The following is a 9,221-nucleotide window of genomic DNA, read 5'->3' as shown; positions in this document are numbered from 1 at the left end:
GTAACAATGAATCATTGTCAAGGACAAAGGAATTACTTTCTTAGAAGAAAATGCTGAAATACAAATGCAACTGAAATGAACTTTTCATGTAAATTTATGACAACTCTTTTCTGGAGAGTTTTTTTCTTTATTTTTGGAGAATTTTTTTTCTTTGTTAGAAGAGAAGGCAAAGATTTATTACATTTGTGAAAGGAGATTAGACAGATTATTTAGTAAATTAGAGACTACACACTGTCATGGAGCGAAGCCCTTTCTTTGCAGGAATAATAGTATTTCCCTGTTGCATGTTTAGATTGAGGGTGACATTTATGTCGTTATAAAGAGATGGGAGCTCGAAACTATTTGTAGACTATTTATGCATTCAATTTCTGTATTCAATATAAAATGTACTGGTCAGCTGTATTTCATAGTAGAATGAAGTGAAATTAAGTTAAAGTCAAAGTTAACTTTGTCACCCCACTCAGTTAAATTAACAATACAAGAAAATTAAATTTTGTTCTTTGGACCGCCGTGCCACATTGAACACATAGTGCAGTAGTGTGACAAACAGTGCAAAGACAGGACAGTCCAATATACAGGCCAGAGTCTGGCGAGAATATGCACGATATATAATATACAGAGATAATGTACACAATATTAAAAATATTTACATATAAACTATATAGGAAATATAATTTACACTGTAGCACTCCATAGACAAAGAGGGAATAGTGGCACACCAGAAGCTTGGCCACATCCTGCTCTCTGGTGGGTCTCGGGTTCAAGTCCTGCTTGGGGTGCCTTGTGATGGACTGGTGTCAAGTCCTGGGTGTGTCCCCTCCCTCTCCAGCCTTGTGCCCTGTGTTGCTGGGTGAGGCTCCAGTTTGTCAGTACCAGCGGTTTCAGACAGCGTGTGTGTTCAGACAGACTGTATAGACAGTAAAACCCTAGACACTAAAGACAGTAGCATGAGGTATAGGAGCAGCAACTAAATAAAATAGTGGGACATTGTGTGCCATGACAATTTAACAGTCCGAGTTTTTTTTTTTTGGGGGGGGGGGGCTAGTGCCCCCAAGGAGTAGAGGATTCAGATATTTGCATAATGTGCTATTTTACTTAAAGTGGCTTGTGCAGTCTTTGTTTTGTATATAGAAAAAGCAACCAACTGAGGAGAGCTGGAACTGTAGCGGTAACAGCTGCTGCCTTTAGACCTGAAGGTTGTAGGTTTGATTCCCACCTCCAGCTGTACTACCCCTGAGTTATCTATCTAAACTACCTATCCTAAAAATTGCTCCAGTAAAATTCTCGAAGTGTAAACACACACTGGCTTGAAACCACTTGTCCTGAGCGGGTTTGTGGCAAACTGGAGCCTAACCAGGCAACACAGCGTACAAGGCTAGAGAAGAGGAGGGAACACACTCAGGAGGGGATGCCAGTCATTTGCAAGGCACCCCAAGCAGGTCTTGAACCCCAGACCCACCAGAGAGCAGGACCCAGCCAAACCTGCTGTACCACCATGCCCCCCCAGCTGTGTAAATGGGTAAATAACTTTAAAATTGTAAGTTGCTTCAGAGAAAAGCATCAGTTACATGAAGTAACAAATAGGGTTAACATTGTAAGTCACCGACAAAAAAACAGCTAAACAAAATTCAATTCAATTTATTTTTATAGAGCGCTCTTCTCACGCAGTGACAGATCACTTTAACACAGGCATAAGGCAAGAAAAACAGATACAAAGACAGTCAATTAATGGCTACCATAATAAAGTACTTTTATAGAGCTATAAGTATGCCTAAAATGTAATGTATGAGTGTACAGCTGGTCTGGGGGGGTTCATGCTGTTGAGGATTTTCAGTCCTTTCACATAAAGATGTCACTGAGTTAGCCTTGAATATCTTAAATTAACAGCTACTGTGTCTAATAGACTCAGAGCATGCAGATATTAACTAATGTACAAGCTTAAATCATAATACGGACTACATTAAAAAATACAATATATTTCATGTACTGCTTTTAAATACATCTATTAATTCAGCAGACGCTTCTCTAAAGCAACGTACATCTCAGAAAATACAATGAGTGCATCGCATCAGCAGACTTAGATGCAGACACGTGATTCTGAAGTACAGTTAGTACTTTTCACCATATGAACCAATGTACATCACACAAGTACCTACATAAAGGTTTATCTGAATATCAACAATTCCTAATCACATTCCTAACATATATTTTACATTTACATTGCATGAGTAGCTGTGTGAAGGTTTATCCATTATTAACAGTTAAGATCTCAAAGTTATAGAGCACGAAAATTGACTGAATTTAAGAGATGACGGGCGAAGTGACTCCAGAAGAGGTGCGTTTTAAGACGCTTTTTAAACAGACAGATTCAGCAGTTCTGAGTGAAAGGGGGAGCAGAACCAAAAACACTCATGCTTTTGGACAGGCAGAGGGGGAGGAGCATAGTCTGGTTGTGGTGTAGTGGAAGATCAGGTCTTGTAAATATACTCAGTACACTCAAAATTTCAGTGTCTTTACTTACTAGAAAGGTAAAAATTTAAAACAATAAAGGTTTTAAAAACACACCTTTAAAAGATAGAGAGCATAAATTCTTGCTCATTTCATAAAATCCACTGCTTGATCACATTTCCTGCTCTGAGTTTTCATTATTGTCTATAGTATGCTGATACAACAACAGCCTGTTGGTTTCCAGGGCAACACTGGAACAACCATCAGAACGCACATTTGAAAAAAATGTAATTTTGTTAATGCAAAAACTTTTAAATCACTGATGTGTTTTCCTGTCCGTTTCTCTGGCAGTTTATCAACTCCTTTCAACCACTGGATCAGCTGAGATTCTTCAGCTTACCGTCTAAAATACCTTTTCTTGCCTCACCAGCAAGACTATAATTCTTTGCTGCAGTGAAACACTGTCAATCTCATGGCAACAGCATCAAGTGCAAAGCCATGATGACTTTTTGTTCAACCACTTTGACAGCCCAATCAAAATTCAGAACAAATGCCACTAACATTTTATACTTTTCCTCTCTGCAAAAAAATATGTTGTGTTTTAAAGCAATACCAAGTTAGGCAAATTTAGACAAGCCACAGCAGATAAGCACTTATTTTATAGCACCTCCTACAGACTTCTTCAGGGTGACTGCTGTGTAAAATAAAAACTTTTGCTTAATAAATCTGAAAGCCTTTAAACAAAATCTAAAAATGTATACACAAAAAGGGCTTGGTTTGCTGAAAACGATTCAATATTTCTGTTTTGATTACTTGTAGGGAGACATGGAATGAAGAAGTGAAAAAAGGTTTTCTTAAGAATTATAAAATAAAATAAGTTATTATAAATAAATTATAAAATAAGGATATCTATATATATCTATAGATATCTGTATTTGCTAATTTTTCTTGAGACCTAGATTTCAGGTAATTCCTTATTCATTCTCATTTCACAACAGAATTTATTAGAAAACAGTAAATGTAATAAAATATTTATGAACTATCATACATGTCTGTTGTAACAATCATGTGTTTTCATTGTTCATACATGAATCCATACAGAATGTATTAGGAACAAATGCAGTGATATGTTAAAATTCGTATTGATTTAGTTATTTTAAAAACCGCCTGTTTGTTGAAAGACTGGTGACCCTGCAAAGGCACATCCCAAGAGACACAAGGGTGGCACAAATCCATCACTGGCTGACAAGTCCTTTTTATTTGAACAGGAAAAGAGAGGGATTTCAATTACAGCTAACAAAAGGTAAGATCAAAGTTGAAGCAAAGTCTAAAAAAGCAATAAGGAGAAGAAAAGGGATGAATGCATGAAAAACAAACTGCTAAAGGAAATTGCCAGCACACTTGTAAATTTCTTTGGGAAACCCCACTATGTGAACAATTAAAAATGTTGGGTTTTAAGTTCATGTCATTTGTATATTCCACTGAGCTACAGAATACTGGGGAAAAAACCTGAAATGGATATATTTTAACATTTGTATTAATGTTTTTCATAAAACAGTTGATGCAGTTGTATTTCTCTTACCATTAGTTTCAACATATTTTTTTCAGAAACAATGCAATTGACCTATTACTGATGCACTGCTTTACATTTTTACATTTATTTGCTCAGCAGACACTTTTTTCCTCCAAAGCAACTTACAATGGATACTATGTAGTGTTACTAGCCCACACACCTTATTCACCGCGGTGACTTACACTGCTAGATACACTACTTACACTGGGTCACTCAACCATACATCAGTGGAACACTGAACCTGAACAGCATGTCTTTGGAGTGTGGGAGGAAACCAGAGCACCCAAAGACTTACACTGCTAGATACATTACTTACAATGGGTCACTCAGCCATACATCAGTGGAACACACTGTCACTCACACTATGAGGGAACCTGAGCAGCATGTCTTTGGACTTCTCTCTGAAACCAGTATGGAATGGAGGTAAGTGAGATTGGTTAGCGGTTTCTGTTTTTCTATTATGAATTTCAGTGATTTCAAGACTTGTGTGAGATTGACTGCTTTTGCCCATTTATCAACTTGAAGGAAGCTTTTTAGGGCCAAATGCAAATTGATTTTGACACAAAATTACCTTCCTGCTCCACCCACTCAAATAACTACCTGCAAACAACAGTCATGCCAGGCTTGTGTTTTCATCCATAGGCAATGTTTTCTTCATCTGCTCATAAGCCATATGCAAACATGGCCAGATGGATGCTCTAGGCACAAACAACACAAGGGAAACCATTTCCAGCTTCCATCTGCGAGGCTAGGAATATTTAACATAGAAGACTTGTACTCCATCAGAATGCTTATGCAGAATGTCACCTGCCCCTTTGTGATTTTTGTTTTTCCTCAATGAGGCACTGCATTTAAAATGGTTTATAAATGAAAGTATTACTGAATTTAAAGAAAAACCAATCGCTGATGTAATTTCCCTTTACCAGGTAATGCCGAAAATGTAGTTTTGGTGTATGCATGAGACATCATGATTAAGCAATCTAATTTCACTGCTTAATATATCAGCCTGTAAACAGAATTAAACTCAAATCTCACTACTATCAGGGTCGATGTATAATTAGACTGGAATTTAGCATCTTCCGGAGTAGACCGCGTTGTCATAGAGACTAATCCCAACGTTTCGTTTCCTACGTTGGAAACATCCTCAGGGTTCTGCATCGTAAACCGTTAGACGTTGTCTTCACGGATCATTGATGTAGTCTGTTAGGTTGATTGAGGAGTTCGAGTATTTATAGTGGTTGGTGGGCGGGGCTGTAGTGAGCGAAGGGTACGATTGGATCGTGGATCTGCCAGAGGGCAGGGTCGTAAGGAGTAAGGGGTCGATGTATAATTAACAGCAGCTCAGTAATGAGACATGTTCTGGTCCTCTGCAGTGACTGTCCAAGGGGGACTATAAATATGCAAGTGTGTAATTATGTATATTAAATCCAAGTATTTATTAGAATTGTACCATATAGCTGAGTATCTATTCCTGCTGGTTAACCATGCTGAAGGGCTCTGTTTGAAACATGCAAAGCTGAGTGACAAGAACAAAGCCAGTAGCTTCTCCAACATTTATTAAGTGCCACAGATAGGTTCTTGACACCATCCTTGTGTCAAGTACCCAGCCATCAAAGAAATAAAATGCCAGTTAGATCAGTTCCCATTTTTACTTATTTAGCTGACACTTTTCTCTAGAGCAACTTACAAGGTGAAGGTCACCATTATTACAATCATTTACCCATTTATACAGCTGGGTAATTTTACAGCATGTACCTTGCTCAAGGGTACTACAGCCAGAAGTTGGGATCAAACTTGTAACCTTTAGATCCAAAGGCAGTAGCTCTAACCACTACGCTACCAATGTTTGTTTTAGAGTATAGAAATTAGTCCTAAAAGAAAACTGGGTTTTTATGTGAAAATGCCATCAAGTCAAAACAGGAAAACATAAAAATCTTATGAAGACATGCTCAACCGTAGACAAAGTTGAGTTGCTGTTGGTGGTTAAGCAGGTCATATTCGTTCAGTTTAAATCTTTTTGTAACGGGGAACTCGTATCAAACACTTTTTAATGAAAACGGCAATATCTGCAGGGCACTCCAGCATTTTAATGTGCATTTTAATAAGCCCTCGGTTTGTCATGTTCTCATTCTGATGGCTCGGATCCAGCAGAATTTAGGCAAACTGAATCATTGGGAAAGTTCAATCCGCAGATGAAACTTTGTACTGAAATTCCACTCAGGATCCAATTTAGACACATTCACACTTATTCCAAATAAACTGATGTTAAATTTCTTTCATTGGCGCTCTACATATCCGAGCAGTTACGATGCATTTTAGGCAAGGAGTAACCCACAAGGGTTTCTTCTAAAATTCAACAACTCGGATGTTTTAGAGCACTGGCTGCCTGAACAGCTCAGAGCCTGAAACCTTTCAGTCGGATTCCTCCACTTATTCAACGCTTGCGTTGTGTCAGACTAGGGAAACGTAATTAGTTGGAGATACATTTCATTTAATTGGCCAAGTGCTGAGGTTCCTCTTAAAAAATGCATCCTGTCAAATTTCGACTCACTTGAAAGGTCTCACGTTAACTCGAAACTGTCTCGTCCACTCGGTCTTTTTCTCCCCCCATCTCTCTCCCACTCTGTACCTCTATTTCAGAACATTTCTCAGACTATGCAAGTTTGAAAGGTGGAAATGGCGGAATGCAAGAGACTTGTTACAACCCCCCCTTCACCCCCCAGAGAAATACCACAGCAGATGGCTTCTATTCTGAGTGACAAACCATGCTTGGATTACCAAGAGCTTCTACACTTTGTTCCTTTACACTTCCTGGAACAAAAATGTGCGTGTGAAAAAAGTTTAGGTCTGCTTCGAACTCGCCAAAGTACTGTTATGAAACGAGGCCTCACAAAAGTGCCGCGATTTCACAATAAAGAAAATCGTCAGAAGGATTAAAGCAACAAAACGACCAAAACCAGAATGAAATTCTGGACACTGCAGAATAAAAACATCAATGGAAGCTTGTCTATGACATTACTCAGTTTTTTTGCCTTCTCATGAAATGTACCATTGTTTACAAAGCTTCCTGGACATTAACAGATACTAGGGTAGAATAGAAAATAAACCAGAGAATAATTCTGACTAACCCATTACTATATGCCAGTATGTTATAATTTGAGAGAGAAAAATTATGCGTTTGCCTCTTCTACTCATGTCTGTGTGGGTTCCTTCAGTGCTCTGGTTTCCTCCCACATTTGAAAGACATGCAATTCATGTGGATTGATGCCAAATTGTTCTTAGTGTGGGGGTGGATGAAGGGCTGTATGTGTGTGGCTACGCTGCAATGCATCAGCATCTTTGCTATAGTCCCCCCGTCAGCCTTGTCCATCCATCCATCCATCTTCCTCCGCTTTTATCCGGGGCCGGGTCGCGGGGGCAGCAGTCCGAGCAGAGTACTCCAGACCTCCCTCTCCCCGCACACCTCCTCCAGTTCCTCTGGGGGAACCCCAAGGCGTTCCCAGGCCAGCCGGGAGACATAGTCTCTCCAACGTGTCCTGGGTCTGCCCCGAGGCCTCCTCCCAGTGGGACAAGCCCGGAACACCTCCCCAGGGAGGCGTCCAGGAGGCATCCGGAACAGATGCCCGAGCCACCTCAACTGGCTCCTCTCGATGCAGAGGAGCAGCGGCTCTACTCCGAGCTCCTCCCGGGTGACTGAGCTCCTCACCCTATCCCTAAGGGTGCGCCCAGCCACTCTGCGGAGGAAACTCATTTCTGCCGCTTGTATCCGCGATCTCATTCTTTCGGTCATGATCCAGAGTTCATGACCATAGGTGAGGGTAGGAACGTAGATTGACCGGTAAATTGAGAGCTTCGCCTTACGACTCAGCTCCCTCTTCACCACAACAGACCGGTACAATGACCGCATTACTGCGGACGCCGCACCGATCCGTCTGTCGACCTGCCGCTCCATTTTTCCCTCACTCGTGAACAAGACCCCAAGATACTTAAACTCCTCCACTTGAGGGAGCAACTCCCCCCTAACCCGGAGGGAGCAATCCACCTTTTTCCGACTGAGAACCATGGCCTCGGATTTGGAGGTGCTGATTCTCATCCCCGCCGCTTCACACTCGGCTGCAAACCTCCCCAGTGCACGCTGCAAGTCTTGACTTGATGAAGCCAACAGGACCACATCGTCCGCAAAAAGCAGAGACGAGATCTCGCGGCCACCAAAACAGACACCCTCCGTTCCCTGACTGCGCCTAGAAATTCTGTCCATAAAAATAATGAACAGAATCGGTGACAAAGGGCAGCCCTGGCGGAGTCCAACATGCACCGGGAACAGGTCTGACTTACTGCCGGCAATGCGAACCAAGCTCCTGCTCCGGTCATACAGGGAACGAACAGCCCGTAGCAACGAGCCCCGAACCCCATAATCCCGAAGCACCCCCCACAGGATGCCACGAGGGACACGGTCGAATGCCTTCTCCAGGTCCACAAAACACATATGGACTGGTTGGGCAAACTCCCACGAACCCTCCAACACCCTAGTGAGGGTATAGAGCTGGTCCAGTGTTCCACGGCCAGGGCGAAAACCGCATTGCTCCTCCTGAATCCGAGGTTCGACTATCGGTCGGATTCTCCTTTCCAGTACCCTGGCATAGACTTTCCCAGGGAGGCTAAGGAGTGTGATCCCCCTGTAGTTGGAACACAATCTCCGGTCCCCCTTCTTAAAAGAGGGACCACCACCCCGGTCTGCCAGTCCAGAGGCACCGTTCCCGAACTCCACGCGATGCTGCAGAGGCGTGTCAGCCAAGACAGCCCCACAACATCCAGAGACTTGAGAAACTCGGGGCGGATCTCATCCACCCCCGGAGCCTTGCCACCGAGGAGTTTTTTGACTACCTCAGCAACTTCAGCCAGGGTAATGGACGAGTCCCCCTCCGAGTCCCCAGCCTCAGCTTCCTCTACGGAAGGCGTGTCGGAGGGATTGAGGAGATCCTCAAAGTACTCCTTCCACCGCCCGAGAACATCCTCAGCTGAGGTCAGCAGCGCACCACTTCCACTGTAAACAGTGTTCGTGGAACACCGCTTCCCCCCTCTGAGTCGCCGGACGGTTTGCCAGAATCTCTTTGAGGCCGACCGAAAGTCTTCCTCCATGGCCTCACCGAACTCCTCCCAAGCCCGAGTTTTTGCCGCGGCGACTGCCAGAGCCGCGCTC

This window comes from Scleropages formosus, chromosome 25, assembly GCF_900964775.1.
Source record: "Scleropages formosus chromosome 25, fSclFor1.1, whole genome shotgun sequence".
In the NCBI taxonomy this organism is placed as follows: Eukaryota; Metazoa; Chordata; class Actinopteri; order Osteoglossiformes; family Osteoglossidae; genus Scleropages; species Scleropages formosus.
The sequence above is the reverse complement of the archived record's forward strand: the minus strand, read 5'-3'. Positions refer to the sequence as shown.